Genomic DNA, 16,297 nt, shown 5'->3' with positions numbered 1-16,297 from the left:
CACAGCAGCCTTGAGGGTATATTCCAGGAGGCAGTTGGCCCAAGTGTGCCATGTTTATTCACTCTGGCACCTGCTGAGACATGCTCTTTTTCTCTACTTTTCTTCATTGGTCCATGCAGGTCCCTGCTGCCAGCTGGCAGGTGTGATAATTCCATGGATCTGTCTCAGGTCCACGAATCGCTGTCTCCTCATGGATATTTATTCTGCTTTCGTATCATGTCGAATGAGGGAGGACCCTGAAATCCTCCAACTTTGAAAGAAGATGCAGGGATCTATGATTCCTCCCAATCATAACCTGGACTTACCAGGAAGCAGAGCATTTACACCTTTCCTTCAGAAGGCTTACCTTACATGGTACCTGATCAGAAGCATCCTGGGTTGATTCTTCATTCGCATAAGTAGCATCATCTTCAGGTTCCTGGTGCATCTTATGTGCCAAGGACAAAGCGCACTAGAATATAAGAAATGTAAGATGTGTCCACTGACCAGCACCAGGCACATTCCAGAACTACTGGACACTTAAAATTCATACAGCAACTAAACAAACAAAAGCAGAAACATACCCATAAAGACAGAAAACAAACTGATAGTTAATAGAGCAGGAGGTGAGTTGATGGGCAAAATGGGTAACAAGGAATGAGAGGTATAGCCTTCTAGTTACGGAAGCATAAGTCACAGGGATGGAAGGCACAGCATAGGGAATACAGTCAGTGGCATTGTAATAACATTACATGGTGACAGATGGTGGCTACACTTGTGGTGAGCATGGTCCAACATACAGAGCTGTCCAATCACTACGTTGTACACCTGAAACTAATGGAACATTGTGTGAACTATACTTCAATTTAAGAAAAAAAAAAAGAGTTCCTACATTAAGCCACTTATTATGTCCATCCTTCACTTGATATTCTGAATAAACGTGGGCTAATTGAAACAATACAAAAGATATTGGAATATTCCCAATAATTTCTATTTACTAGAGAAGTGATGTCATAGCTTACTTAAGAGCAGAACACATGGGAGACACCTGATGTTACTTCTTCAAACCACCACTGGCCCCAATGAGAGCTAGTTTCCCCAGTGTGAGTCAAGGACCCCCAAGTCCCATCTTCTCGGGTCCCCCTTTCCTTTAATATCCAAACAACATCTCTGAAAGTAGAGTTCCATGTGGTAGACTAATCATATACATTTACTTCCCTCCCCTCCCCACACCCCCCTAAAATGCAAGTAAAGGCATGGAAATTGGAATTAAATCCATCATAACAAAGAGATCTGTATGAATTTCATCAGAAAATTTGAGCCAATGATAAATTTACCCAAGACAAAAGCAGATGAGAGGATGCAGGTGAAGAGGCACCCACCTGGGTGGCTCAGTTGGTTAAGTTACCAACTCCTGACTTTGATTCAGGTCTTGATCCCAAGGTCTTGGGATCAAGCCCCACATCAGGCTCCCTGCTCAGTGGGGAAGTCTGCTTCTCCATCTCCATCTGCCTCTCCACTCACTCATGCTCTTTCTCATTCTCTCTCTCTCTCTCTCTCTCTCTCAAATAAATAAAATCTTTCAAAAAAAAAAAGAGGATAAAAAGGTTTTTTTTAATTTTAAAAAAGAGGATACTGTTGGATAAAACAAAAGCAATGAATGAAAGATCCAGCCCTAGACATATTCCCATGAATTTTGCAACTTGGAAGATAAAGAAAACTTTCCAGAGGAAGAGAAAATCAGAACAATTTTATGAAGGAGATTCAGACTAACAACGTCCATTAGATAGGTCTCTTGTCAACAACACCAGATGGTAAAGCACAATGAAGCAATAAATGCCTTCAAATGAAGAGGGAAAAGTATTTTGAGCCCAGAGTGTCACTGTTAATCAAAATATCAATTAAGCACCAGAGCAAAATAAGTCTTCAGACATACACAGATTCTGAAAGTTAGCTTTCCAGAGCCCTTCCTGAGATAAAATGGGGGCAAACAATGAAGGTCTAAATCTAGAAAATAGTGGATCTACCCCAGAAGTGCAAAGAAAGAGCCTTGGAACAATAGTTCCCAGTAGATCTAGAAAAGAAACAATTCAGATTAGAGCAGAAATACAGAAGTCCCCGGAAGCATGGTTTCAGAAAGTGGATTCCCTGCAGCAGTTAGCCTAACTGAAAATCTGGACATTTCAGAAAACCTGTGTGAGAGTAAATGTGCTTTGTTGACAACATGAACATAAAAAAATAAAAATGGAAAGAAGGAAAGGATGAAAGGAGGAAGGCACAGAGGGAGGGAGGGTAGGATGAGAAATCAGGAACTTTGGGAGGTTCTCAAAGAACCATTTAAGAAAATAAAGCTCAAATATGAAGTCAGCTGAAATATACAGCACGATCATAATTTTGAAGAATTGAAGGGATGCAAGAAGAAAATTCATTTTACTTTGATGCTAGAGACATCTTCCTTTAAATGTCACAGGAATGTGACATTCTGTTTGATTCTTTAGAGAAGGAAAATAAATCTTAGCCCATTACGAAGCTGTAGAATGAACCTCAGTTATGATAAGGTTAATGTGGTTGGTTGTTGTTCAGTCTTTAGAATCAAACAGTAAACAAGGTCTAGAAAACTGAATTATGATCATAGAGCAGGATGTACAAGCAAAAGTAAAAATGTATCTGATAAAGATGATGGAGGAAAAAGTTCTATCCTGGAGGTGGTCAGAGAAGCCTTGTCCTCTCTGCAACTCCTCTTGCCCTGTATCTGCTGAGCTGTTTTCCATTGTTGCACAGGCCATACACACATAGTTCCCCTGCTCCACACCTTTGGCCTTGCATCCTTCCCTCTACTTCCAGCCTAGCTGAGTCTCTGCTCAGGCTCCAGCTCACATTTCAATTTCCCTGGGCTGTCTCCTTTGGCAACCCCAGTCTACAGTGAGATCACTGTACATTTGGGAACTGCTTTACAGTCAAACTGACTTACCAGACGGAGGATTTGAAGAATGGTCTCTTCATACTGCTTATAAAATCAAAACACATGCAAAATGTGGTAGCAAAGGGAAATTTCAACTGTTCATTTGGAAAACTTTCCTAAAAGCAAGGAATCTGATCTATCTTTGAATTCACATTCTTGGTTATTTTCAACTTTTGGAGCAAAGGCAATACAGATCTTTATTCTCTGGCTACCATTTTTTACTAATTACACTAAAACTGGGCACCTACCCCTTTCCTTACTGGGAAAAGAGGACCAAGCACCATTCTCTGTAATCACCTTGATACCTGGTTGTAGAATCAGTGGCCCTCATCCTCGGCTATGTGTTGGGCCACACTCCACATTAATTATATCAAAATCTCTGGAGGTAGGGGCTTGGACATCAGTGTTTTTTTAAAAGCTTCCCAATGATTCCATGGGGTGCTTGGGTGGCTCAGTCGGTTGAATGTCCAACCCTTGATTTCAGCTCAGGTCATGGTCCCAGGGTCCTGAGGTTGAGCCCCATGTCCAGCTCTGTGCTCAGCAGGGAGGCTGTTTGAGATTTTCTTTCTCCTTCTCCCTTTGCCCCCTCAACTGCCCTGTTCATGTGTTCCCCTCAAATAAATTAAAAAAAAATTTTAAAGAGCTTCTCAGTGGTTCTAGCGTGCAACAAGGCTAAGAACTGATTTAAAAGCTGCTACCTTTAGAACAGTGACTCTTCGAGAGCTTTGGCTGCATATCAGAATCACCTGGTAGCTATAAGCTGCTCATGGGGGATCCCTGGGTGGCTCAGCTGTTTAGTGCCTGCCTTTGGCCCAGGGCATAATCCTGGAGTCTCAGAATTGAGTCCCACATCGGGCTCCCTGCATGGAGCCTGCTTCTCCTTCTGTCCATGTCTCTGCCTCTCCCTCTGTGTGTGTGTGTGTGTGTGTGTGTGTGTGTGTGTGTGTCTCATTAATAAATAAATAAAATCTTTAAAAAAGATTTTAGGACCCTGCTCATGCCAGGTCCTACTCTAGAGATCCTAATTTTATAGGTAGGAGGTGGGACCTGGGTGTTTGAATGGTATAAAACTCTCCAGGTGATTGCAATGTACTGCCTAGGTGGAGACCCACTGCCTGGCATGTAATACAGCATTAATAGTGAGAGTGAATTAGGTAAGGGACCCCATGGCAGGAGCCAGAGGTAGTGGATGCACAGAGAGGAAGCAGTGGAAACCCCTTCCCCCATAGAAATCAGCCACAAGAGTCTGGATGCAGATACTAGAGATGGACAGGGCAGCACAAAAGCCTGCTAAGGTGAGGAGTCAATGGAAAGAGGGACACAGGGACCAATGGCCCTAGGGTACCCCTTTCCCCTAGACTCAGGGGCCATGGAGCATAGTAAAGGGGAAATGGCTTTCTCCCAGTATTGCTCCTCCTACTGCTTTAAAGGTGAAACCTGGTGGGGATGTTGTCTGGTGGAAGGCAGTAAATGGGAATGACCAGCAACTGTTTTTCAGGGCCTAGGGAGCTGCTCATGGGGCCCATCCTTTCCTACATTGGTGGGAAGACTCCTATGCACGATGAAAATGCCCATGATCTTTACCCCTGGAGTTATGTCCTGTAATCTTCTCCTAGTCCGTTTGGGCAGGACCTGTGATTTTCTTCTAGCCAACAGAATATGAAAGCTTGTCATTCCTGTGATTATATGTGTGTGTGTGTGTGTGTGTGTGTGTGTGTATCTCCATCTTACAGAGCATGCTAGAGATACTGCCTGCTGACCCTGAAGACACAAAGTGGCATGTGAACTGAAGGTGGAGAAGGCCATGTGCCATGGAGCCACAGAGAGTCTCCAGGAGCTGAAAGAGTGAATATACCAATGGACAATGGCCAGACTGAGTGTACAAATAGAACTCTGACCCCAGCCTGCAGCAACCAACCCAGGAAACCAACCCATCATCTACAGTACCCGGCCCAGGAAGCCAGTCACTGTTTATAAAGCAGACTTGTAAGAAGTCAGACTACGATCTCTAGCAATTGGTCCAGGAAGCCACACAATAGTCCCTGTAATGATGGTCCCAAGTGACCAGAACTTGATTTATAACTGACAGCTTCCTAATTTTGTTCTTGTTTCCAACTTGAGACCAACCAGAAAAGCCAAACATGCGCCCCTAACCAGTCACGCAGGACGCTGTCTGCTAGCTGGACACCTCCAGTTCTCCAGGCCAACAGCCTGCAATCAGGCCACACCTGACCTGAAGACTTCCCTTTTTCCCCCAATACAAATCTTTGCAACTTCTCTGCCTTCCTTTGAGTCTTCACCAAACACAAATAATGGTGACCAACTGCCTTGCTCTAGCAAGTTCTGAATAGATAGCCTTTGCCTTGTCTCACTTGGTTGGGCTTAATTTATTTCCCCAGAACTGAGAGCTTCAGGCACACAGCTGCGAGGAAGTGCATCCTGCCAACAATCACGGAAGCTTAAGAAGCAAACCCGGATAAAAGTTCGGAGGTCTCAGCTGAAGCCACAGCCCCAGCCAATCCCTGGATCGAAGCCTTGTGAGACCCCAGAGCAGAGAACCCAGCCAAACTGTACCAGAGTCTTGACCCAAGGAAACTGTGAGATGATAAACGGGTGCTGTGTTAAGCTACCACATTTGTGGTCATTTGTTATGTGGAAACAGAAAACCAGTACATATATCCTTGAGCTCACAAGAAGCGATAAAGCCTGGAGCTAACCTTTGGCCCTTCCCAATACACAGACCAGTTAGAATAGCCAGTACTCTCAGAATACCATGGATGCTCAGGCCAAAATATTTTTTGTCTGAGGAGTATGGCAGCTGCAAAAGGACAAAATGTAACAACATTTACTACCTGAAGGAAGGCCAGAAGTTGAGCACACAAGATGGAGAGAACCCCAGGCTAGAGTATGAAGACTCTGCGAACCATGAGAAAGAATTACAGAAATGGTGATGCCAAAAAATGTAAATAGGCATAATAAACATATTGAGAACATAGGGGAAGAAATTGGCCATATGAAACAAGAATCAGTGATCACACAAGTGGGAATATTAGATATGAAAGACTATTTTAATATGGAAAATGATAGTGGTGGAATAAAGAGGTGGAATAAAGAACAGACAAAGTCCAGGAAGCACTGTGCGGGAGGATGTGATCCAAGACCTCTCCAAGAAGGCAGCTAAGGAAGATGGGAAAATTAAAAGTAACAGAAGACAAAAGTAAACATGCAGATCCAGGTGGCAGGAGATCCAGAAGGAGAGGAGGAAAGACTTGAAATAATGTCCTTAAATTCCCTAGAATTAAAAAAAGATGATAGTCTGCAGATTTAATGGATACCAAGAATACTGTAGAAGAAGAAAGATTCTTGGACCCTATTATGGTGGAATTAAAAGCATTAAAGGCAACACTATTATTTTTAAGCTTCCAGATTACCAAAGCAGATCACCTTTGCTTCCTTGCTTCTTGCTTGCCATGGAGCAAGAATAAAGTTGACCTCAGACTACTCAACAGCAGTCTTAAGCTCAAGAAGACAATGAAATTCTATTTTGTGAAGTGTTCATAAATACAACTCTGAACCTAGAACTTTATAATTGGCCAGACTATGCCTGAACTGTGAGGACGAAATAAAAACATTTTCAGGCATTTAAAGTCTCCAAAGGGGGGATCCCTGGGTGGCTCAGCCGTTTAGCACCTGCCTTCGGTCCAGGGTGTGATCCTGGAGTCCTGGGATCAAGTCCCACATCGGGCTCCCTGCATGGAGCCTGCTTCTCCCTCTGCCTGTGTCTCTGTCTCTCTCTCTCTCTCTCTCTCAGTCTGTGTCTCTCATGAATAAATAAAATAAAATAAAATAAAATAAAAATAAAGTCTCCAAAAATGTGTCCTGTGCTAGAAGTGCAGATGTGCGAAGGACCAGAGAGAAAACAGCTAGGGCAGAGTCTCTGGGGCTGGATGAGGCTCCGTGTGTTCAAGGAACCAAAAGAAGGCCAGAAGTTGCTGCACAAGAGGGAGTTAAAGAGAACCCCGAGCTACAGTATGGGGACCCTGCGAACCATGAGAAAGATTTTAAATTTCTTCTAAGAATAGTGGAGTAGCTGGAGGGGTGATCAGGAGAGAGACAGGATCCCTTTCCCTTCTAAATACAGCATTCTTCCTGCTGTGCATAAAATAACCAGTAGGGGGCAGGAGTGGATGCCAGATTCCAGGCTTACTGCCTTCCTGCAGTTGATGGCTTGGCCTGGGTTGGGGGCAATGGAGGAACAACTAAAGGGTGACATTATTATCCAGATACAAGGCGGGAGGGGTATGTCACAGAACACGCCCAGTGCGCCCTACCCTCATAGTGCAGGGGAGGCAAACGTTTCCTCTATCCTCTTAGAATCTCTGGCAGGGCCCGAGTATGAAGTCGTCGACATGAGACAGAAGCATACACATTTTAATTTACATTTGCATAGGAGCCTACCCAGGAAAACGAAGCGCCCCCTCTACACCCCCCAGTGGTGAGGCCTAAGTGCTTATACAGTAGGCTGAGCAAATCAGTGCTTTAAAAATAGAGGGGAGAAGAGGAGAAGGCGCAGGGTGCAGGGGTTTTCACACGGTGCAGGGGTTTATAAAACCCCCAAAGCATCAAACATGGTGACAGAAATTAAAGCAATTTTACCAGGTGGGTTTAAAAAATAAAATTCGTGGTATACATTGCTATGGTATACATTGCTCCAAAAGGACTCATCTACAGCAAAATGATGCAGAAAGTTTTACAATAGAGGATAGACAAAAATGCCTTGGTTGAATGCACACACAAAGAAAGCATGACTCATGATAGGAATTTCTGAATCAATCGAAGCAAACACATTGAAAGGAGGTTTATAATAAACTACACAATCCAGGGTGAAAGTACAGTAACAGGAGTATTTAGGTACTGGATGATAGTGCGAAAATGCCAGAATACAAATAATTGTAAGTCGTAATAGATCATACAGGTTGTATTGTAAATGTAAATAGGTTGTAAATTTTAAGAAAAATATCAGAACTCCAATTGAAATGGAAGATTTTTTTAGATTGTATTTATTTTTAAAGATTGTATTTATTTATTCATGAGAGACACACAGAGAGAGGCAGAGACATAGGCAGAGGGAGAAGCAGCCTCCCTGTGGGGAGCCCCATGTGGGACTTGATCCCAGGACCCTTGGATCACACCCTGAGCCAAAGGCAGATGCTCAACCCCTGAGCCACCCAGGCATCCTGATTGTATTTAGTTATTTTAGAGAGAAAAGGAGAGGGAGAATCTAAAACAAACTCCACACTGAGCGCGGAGCCCAATGCAGGGCTCTATCCTGTGACCCTGAGATCATGACCTGAGCCAAAGTCAAGAGTCAGATACTTAACTGACTGAGCCACCTAGGAGCCCCAAAATGGGAGATCTTACACATCCGTCCTAAGTCCATTATATTCCAAAAGGGGAGGAGGGGAGGAAGCAGGATATAAATTAGGAGACTGGCAAATAAAAAAGTAAAAATAAGTGACACCATGAATTAGAATAAATTAAAGGATGAAATGACATTTAATTAATTGGCGTTCAGGTTCACTAATAAACAGTTTTTGAACACCTGCTCTATACTAATTGTAGAACTAGGTTATGCGGTGTTTAATATGCCTTCCTTTCTGATAAATACAGAACTATTTTTCAAGATGGATTATATACTAGATCACAAAGAAAACCTTTATTAATCTCAAAGAGCAGAAATTATATAAGCAACATCCTTTATCCACAATGCAATAAATCTGGAAATTAATGACAAAAATTTAAAGAAGAAAAACCTTAACACTCAGACATTTTTAAACGGCCTAAATAATAAGGTCAGAGGAAAAATTACAACATCGGATAATTATATGTAAGTTCACCTTTACACTTATACTTCTAAATCTCTGTATATCCAATTTTATATATAAAATTAGTGCTTTTTTGATTAACAAAGTAATACACCATTTTAAATGCTGAGGCCTGTCATGTACCTCTTTCTGTGAAGAACCACCTCCCTCTACATGAACTGCATCTTTGGAAAGGGAATTTATAACTACCATCTAACTAATAGATAATTCCTAACACTAGGAATTGGTTAACTATCCAATGGACACTCTCTTTTTTTTCTTTTTAAAAATTTTATTTTTAAGTCATCTCTATAGCCAACACGGGGCTCGAGTTAACAATCCAAGATCAAGAGTTGAACCCTCTACCAACTGAGCCAGCCAGGGGTGCGGACACTCTCTACTTATTTCCCAGGGTGGCGTTGGGGATGGACCAAGCTAATGTCACCCTGTACCAGTGCAGACCCATGAATAAAGACTTGCCATCATTATAAGGATGATTGTTCTAAGGCTCAGACCCTGGGATATAGAAGTGCTCTTTTCAAGTCATTTTCTGTGCAAAAGACACCTCTACTTCTACAACAGAGAAGAGTAATTGCTGAGTTTCCAGCTCTGGGCAATGCTTTCAGAACCAGTGCTGCTGGGTTTACTTTAGAGGAGAAATACCTTCATTACAAGTGACATTTTCTTGGCTAGTGGGTCCCAACTGACCAAAGTGCCCCTAGAGCACTTGTGATCTCTGCAGCTAACTAGAGGGGTCATTTCAGTCCCCAAGAACCTGGGCTAGGAAGTCAAACCTGCCAAATGCGAGATAAGTCCATGAGAGGGTCAAAAGTTTATTTATTTTTGAAGAGTGTATTTATGTATTTGAGAGAGAGTGTGTGTGAATGCGTGCATGCGTGCAAGAAGGTGTGGAGTGGAGGGTCAAAGGGAGAGGGAGAAACAGCCCCCCCACTGAGCAGGGAGCCTAACATGGTGGCTCGATTCCAGCACCCCCAGATCATGACCTGAACTCAAGGCAGTTGCTTAACCAACTGAGCCACCCAGGAGCCCCTAAAGTCTGTTATTTTAATGTTGTTGTTGTTTTTTTTCTTGGAGTTTTTTCTGACTACCTGTTTTTTTGTTTTTTTTTTAAGATTTTATTCATTTATTAGAGACAGAGAGAGGGGGAGATCGAGAGAGAGAGAGAGAGAGAGAGGCAGAGACACAGGTAGAGGGAAAAGCAGGCTCCATGCAGGGAGCTCGACATGAGACTCGATCCCGGGACCCCAGGATCACACTCTGGGCCAAAGGCAGGTGCTAAACCGCTGAGCCACCCAGGGATCCCCATGACTACCTGTTTTAAATTGTAGCCTCCCACCACCCTATTTCTCTTCTAGGGCTAATTCTTCTCCATGGCAGGTATCATCAACCTTGCTACATGTTGTCCTTGTCTGCTTTATTGCCTCTGTCTCTGCATTAGATAGAATGTGAGTTCATGAGAGGATAGCATTTTGTCTGTTTGGTTTATTGTTCTAGCCCCACTGCCTACAATAGTGCTTGAAATATAGTGGCTTACTCAATAGATAGGCTTTTGTTTTGCTTTGTTTTGTTTGAGAGAGAGAGAGAGAGAGAGAGCGAGCACGTGCATATGGCGGTGGAGAGAGGGAGAGGAAGAGAAAATTTTAAGCAGGTTCCACACCCAGCAAGGAAACGGATGTGGGGCTCAATCCCATGATGTTGAGATCATGACCCGAGCCAAGATCAAGAGTTGGACGCTTAACCAACTGAGCCACCTAAGCGCCCCCAGTAGATAGTTTCAGGTGAATAATCTCCAAATCCATCTCTACAGTAAAAGAGGTTTTCTCGAGGGAGGACAGAGCCAAGTAAGCTCCAAGTTTTAAAACAGATTGAGCCTGTAGGGCCATCCATGGGGCCACAAGAGGAAGGAGATTTTCAAGAGGGTGAGGGAAAAGAGAGAAAGGGGAAGGGACGGAAGGAAAGGAGCAGAGGCCATATACCTTTGACATTTACTCCGGGAGCTTTGTATATAAAATGGAATCCTCTAGGGGCAGAAGGGACAGAAGAGGGAAGGACAGGGAGCCAGGTGGGCCTCATTCCACCTCTCTCGTTTACCAATATATTCAACCTCTTAGGAATTTCTCCTGTTGTTCTAACCTTCAAAATCAACAAGGATCCAACTAATTCTCACTCTGTGCACTGCTATGCCCCTGCTCTGTGCAACCTTCCTCTCCAGCCAGGATTATTTCAATAGCTCCTAACTTGTTTTAACTTTGCCCACACAACTGGCTCCCCATATGGCATCAAACTAATCTTTCAGCAATATAGATCAGATCATGCCACCTCCTGCTCAGACCCTCATGAGCTTCTACCTACCCCCTCAGAGCCCTTGACCTTAATGTTCTTCTCAGGTATTCCTACCTCACCTCATCCAGATTCTTGCTCAGATCCCATCTTCTCAGCCAGGCCAACTGTGACCTCCCCACATATTTCAGTCTACCCTCTGCACCAGACACCAGCACTCCTCAGCCCGCTTATTTTCCTTTTCCTTTTTTTCCCCTATAGCTGACCTCTTCCAACATTCTAGGTAACTATTTGCTGATGCTCACAATTTACCCTGTCCCTAGCTCCTACTTCCCAGGATGTCAGCTCTAGTAGGGCAGGGAGGCCTGATTTGTTCCCCAAGGTATCCCAAACAGAAGAGCAGTGCCTGGCACATATCAGGTGCTCAATTAATTATTGAATGGGTGACTTGGAACATGAAGAGAAGTACAGTGGATTATGATCTCCTGGGAGCTGAGCTGGTTATAAAGGATAAATCTTGGGATTATACAAGGCAGGAATCACAAGAACCAACACCAATGCAATCCTCCTCTCTGGCAACGGGCCTTTTTCTGCTACTATCCCAAACAGGTGTCTGAGGCTCTTTTTGTGTCTCTGGCTACTTCAATAACTCTAACACCATTAGCAATGTCTCCTCACAGTTGCGCTCCTTGGCAGGGGAGTGAGAAAATGCAGCAGCTCACCCAGGACAGGCCTGACTCCCAAGAAAAAATGACTGCTGCTTCCTGGCAGAGCACCAACCCACAACTCCCAGGCAGTCCCTGTCGCTGTCCCTAGGATCTAGTTTTGGAATGTTGGTGAGTCTGGAGCCAAGGCCAAGAAAGAATTCTTGAGACATTTTTGGTGCAAAAAGGTGATTTTATTAAAGCATGGGGACAGGACTGGTGGGCAGAAAAAGCTGCTGTCCTGGGGTTTTGAGGGGTGGCTGATTATATACTTAGAGGCTGGAGGGGGTGAGGACTAAGGGGGTGTGTGTCCAAAAATGCTAAAGAAGACTCTCAGGATGCTGGAGCCTGGCCATTGTCAAGCTAACGTTGTTTTTCCTTCTAGTAAGGCACTAACAGGAAGACGGTTGCGAGTTTCCGGGAGGGGTGTTCTACTCTTCCTATCTCAGGTCCCTGTCCATGGGCTTCAGGTCATAAAGAAATTTAATTTTGTTTACTTTCCCTTCTGCCTCTCTGTTTTCTACATCACTATGGAGGGGAGGGTGATGTGAGGGCTCCAAGGAAATTGAGTTTTGAAGATCTGAAAGTTGGGCTATGGGTAAGAATGCTTTTTCCTCGTATTCTCTCTGGCATTGGTGAACTGGTTCCTGTGGGACTGGGGTCTTTATCAGCTAACCACTTGTTTTTCCCTTCCCTTAGTTCTAGGGCAGCCAGGGGCGCCCGGGGTACCCCGCCCGGGGGGGGGGGGGCGATGTCAGCTCGTGCCTTGTCCGGCCGACCCTCCGCTCCCTCATCACCTCGCTCCTAAGGGTGGCTGAGACTCGGCTGAGCCGCTCCGGCTCCCGGCTGCGCGGGCTCCGGGGGTCCCGGCGGGGCTGGGCTGCCCTGCACACGCACGAGCCGCCCCGGCCAGCGGCTTCCCGGCGGGGATGCAGCAAACGCGCCGCCGCCGGGAGCGCTTCGGGGCCGGGGACAAAGGGCCGGAGCCCAGGCGGGGTCCCCCCGGGGGCTTCCCGGCCCGCTCGGCCGAGCGCGGCGGGGGGAGCCGGAGGAGACCCTCGGAGGACAGAGCCCGGGTCCCCCCGGGAGCGCGGGAAAGCGGGCGGCGGCGCCGAGGCTCGTCGGGAGCCGCTGCGGCCGAGCCGCTCTGGGCGCGACCCACTCTCTCGGCCCGGACTCGGCCCGGGGGCACTCGCAGGCGCCTCGGGGGCACGTCCCGGGGGGCGCAGGGGCGGCGGGACCGGGGGCTGCGCAGGCGCCCTCCGCGCCCCTCGCCTCCCCCGCAGCCTCCTCCCAGGGCGCCGGGGGCTGGCGGGGGCGGCCGGCGCGGAGCAGGGGAGGCGGGAGGCAGACACAAAGCCCGGCGAGCCCTCCCCCGCCCCGCCCCGCCCCGCCCCGCCCCGCCCCGCCCCGCCCCGGCTCCCCCCCCCTCCCCTCCCCCTCCCCCTCCTCCCGCCCCGCCCCGCCCCGCCCCGCCCCGCGGGGAAACCCAGCCCCGAGCCGGTCGGGCCACCGCGCGCCCCCGCCTCCGAGACCTGCGGGGAGGGCCTGCGCGAGGTAAGGGGCGGCGGCCGCCGAGACCCCACCCCGGGAGGCTCCGGGGCGCGGAGATCCGGCGCGGGGCCACCCGCTTCGGAGGGGAGCCGGGGGCAGAGAGCGAGCGGGCGTCCTCGGGGAGCTGGGCACGGGCGGGGGCCGCCTGGACAGGGCAGGTGACCTTCCGCTGCGGCGAGGCGACCGCGGGTCCCGGCGGGGTCTGGAGCATCCTCAGCCGACCTCGGCGGGGGGCGCGGGGGGGCGCGGGCGCCGGGGCTCCAGGTGCGGGTGTGGGCGCGGCGGGAGCAGTGGGCGGGGACCCTGGTCGAGCTCGGCCTGCGGGGTCGCCTGTGGGTGGCGAGTGCGCCCCGCGCCCGGGAGCGCCGGCGGGAGCGGAGGTCGCAGCCCCGGCCCGGGCGCCTCGTCCGTGCACCTCCCCGGCCGGGGCCGCGGCTTCCTCCTCCCGGGGCGGAAGACCCCAGCGGGAGGGGCGGCGAGTCCGACCTGCGGGCTCGGGGCTGTCGCGGGATCGGCGGCTGCGCAGGAGGAGGAGGAGCCCGGGGTTCCTGCCGGGAAGGGCCGGGGCCACTTTCCCACCCCCAGGCCTCCCCGCCCCCTTCTGGGCTCCATCTCCACGCTTGGCCCCGGCTCCCCCCGGCGTGGTGTCCACCCGCCCGCGCTGGGCGCCCCTCCACGGGCCGGGGACGGCAGGATTTGCAGAATCCTGCTTTAAAGCCTCTGATTTGCTGCCAGGAAAGACAGGGCGAGACCCAGCCCCGGCCCTAAGGGGCGCCTTTCTTCGCAGAGATCTCAAATCCTTTGGGTTGTCCTAATTCCGCAAAGGAGGCTGCCGCCGACCCGGGTGCACTGTGGAGTCGCGCTTTCTTGCAGGCCTGATGGTTTCCCGAACGTTGGGGTTTCTTAGGAACGTGCTGTCATCAATAAGGAAACCTCAGAGCCCTCTTCCACCAACAGGACTTCGTGAATATTGAGCAAAAATAAACACTTGGCAGTACTCAGTAATAACATAGTATTTTTAGGCAGTATTTAAAAAATAAAGTTCAATGTAAAAAAATCCACAATCAACAAAATACCGGCATTTTAAATAAAGGCAGCTTTTGTTATGCCCCTGCATTATTGTGCAAGGGCGACTGTGGTTTCCAATCATCCTTGGTTTGCCTGGTCCCCACCTGGGGGTTCAGGAGGTTTGACAATGGCCTGCAGCAGATTAGGCAATACTGGCTTTGTAAATGGTCTTTTTTTTTTTTTTTTTTTTTTGACTGTACAGCTTTTATTAACTTTTTACCTAGTTCAAATATGGGAGAATATTTTGATAGGTGTTACAAACAAGTACACGTTTTCCTTTTGGCCTCAGGTTCCCATATGTTTCTAGAACATCTTTGCATTCCCTGTGCTGGGGTCCTGAGGTGTCTCCATAGAGGGCTTCAGGGGTGGGGGGGGGGGGCTGGGTAGAGCCAGGAACAGTAAGGGGCCCTTGCATTTGGGACTGGAGAAGCCTGGTGGTTTACAGGGACTGCCCTCAGCAGTTGGAGGCTGGGGACATGAGAGAAGGGCTCCCTGCCACTGAGACCTCCTTTGTCTGGCGGCATTGTGCAGCCAGGTTAGCTAAGTAGAGAAGGAGACCTAAAGGAACCCACACTTGACCCCTGTGCACAGAGAGATGGGAGGAGCTTCACTCTCTCTAGAGCTCTGGTATGTGCTTTTTTGTGAGAGAGAGCTTCCCAGCAGCCCTTCTATCCCCACTTAAGGCCTCTCCTCCCCTTCTCCAAAGTCAAGGGCCACTACCCACTTCAAAGAGGAGTTCAGTTCTCCAGAATCAACCTCTTTACTGGGCTGAATCCTCTTCCTTGACGTGGAGGAGACAGATGACTTATTTCTCTCTGTGTGAGGGCATGTAGCATGGGGAGGTCAGCCTTAATGGGGCCCATTCTTCACATATTCCCCACCTTATGGCATCTTGGTGTTATGTCCCCCTCCCTGTATATAGCCTGTGCTCCTAATGAATCTTCAAGATTCTAATGGTTTCAGCAGGGAAGGTTTTCCTGACTTCCCTCCTTTCCCTGATAAGAAGACACTCCTTCAGTGCCACCACAATTCCTTGTGTATCACTTATGAGTAGTATGCAGGGGACCCCACTTGCCCGCTGTGAACAGGGTCAAAAGCCAGATCCTAGTCTCCTGTTGCCTAGCCTCCAACACCTGGGTGGGAGTGGGTGTTGAAAAGAATGAACAAAAGTAGTCCTTGGTTAAATGCATAGGAAGAAGTCCATCCTTTGCAGATCATCATATTTTTATAGTACTTGCAGAATGCTTTTATAGATAACACCTCAGTTGTTTTACACCATAGTACTATTAATTCCGTTTGTTAGGTGGGAAAACAGAGGCCTGGAGAGGTCAAAGCACCAGAGCTGGGACCAGGACTCCAGGCCCAGTAGGCATCTCAGTGAACCACAGCTGACTTGCTAGAGGTGGTTGTGCTCCGAAGTACACCCCAGACAGTGTCTGTCTAGAGCAGAGTTTAACCAAGTTTTGTTTTAGGGTGTAACTTTACTAAAGAATTACGATAGATAGATGATAGATATATACATACATAGCCACCTGGGTGGCTCAGTTGGTTAAGCATCTGACTCTTGATTTCAGGTGAGGTCGTGATCTCAGGGTCATGAGATTGAGCCCTAAATGGGGCTCTGCATTGGGTGTGGAGCCTGCTCAAGATCCTTTCTCTCCCTCTCCCTCTGCCCCTCCCTGCTCATGTGGTCTCTCCACCCCTCCCCCTCCAAAAAAAAAAAAGAAAGAAAGAAAAAGAAAAAAGAATTACTCAAGAGTTACAGTGATAGAATGCATTAGAAAAATGTTAATGTTGAGCAGGGTTTCCTCTGCAGGACTTTTTAGTGCCTTTATTATATTGTGCACTGGGACTCTTTAGGATAA

General features: G+C 47.8%; 1 protein-coding gene across 4 annotated transcripts in view; it reads left to right on the top strand.

Moving 5' to 3' along the window:
• The first annotated feature begins 13,278 nt into the window (after positions 1-13,278).
• Positions 13,279-16,297, top strand: part of RIN2 (Ras and Rab interactor 2) — a 218,422-nt gene continuing 215,403 nt past the window's right edge. For 3 of the 4 annotated variants that reach the window (XM_025469145.3, XM_025469144.3, XM_049100279.1), the window contains exon 1: positions 13,279-13,367. The gene's annotated coding sequence lies outside the window, so the exon portion shown is untranslated. The remainder of the gene's footprint in view (positions 13,368-16,297) is intronic. The other variant, XM_025469150.3, reaches the window with a different exon arrangement.

The sequence above is a fragment of the Canis lupus genome, chromosome 24 (genome assembly GCF_003254725.2).
Source record: "Canis lupus dingo isolate Sandy chromosome 24, ASM325472v2, whole genome shotgun sequence".
NCBI lineage: Eukaryota > Metazoa > Chordata > Mammalia > Carnivora > Canidae > Canis > Canis lupus.
The sequence above is the reverse complement of the archived record's forward strand: the minus strand, read 5'-3'. Positions and strand labels throughout refer to the sequence as shown.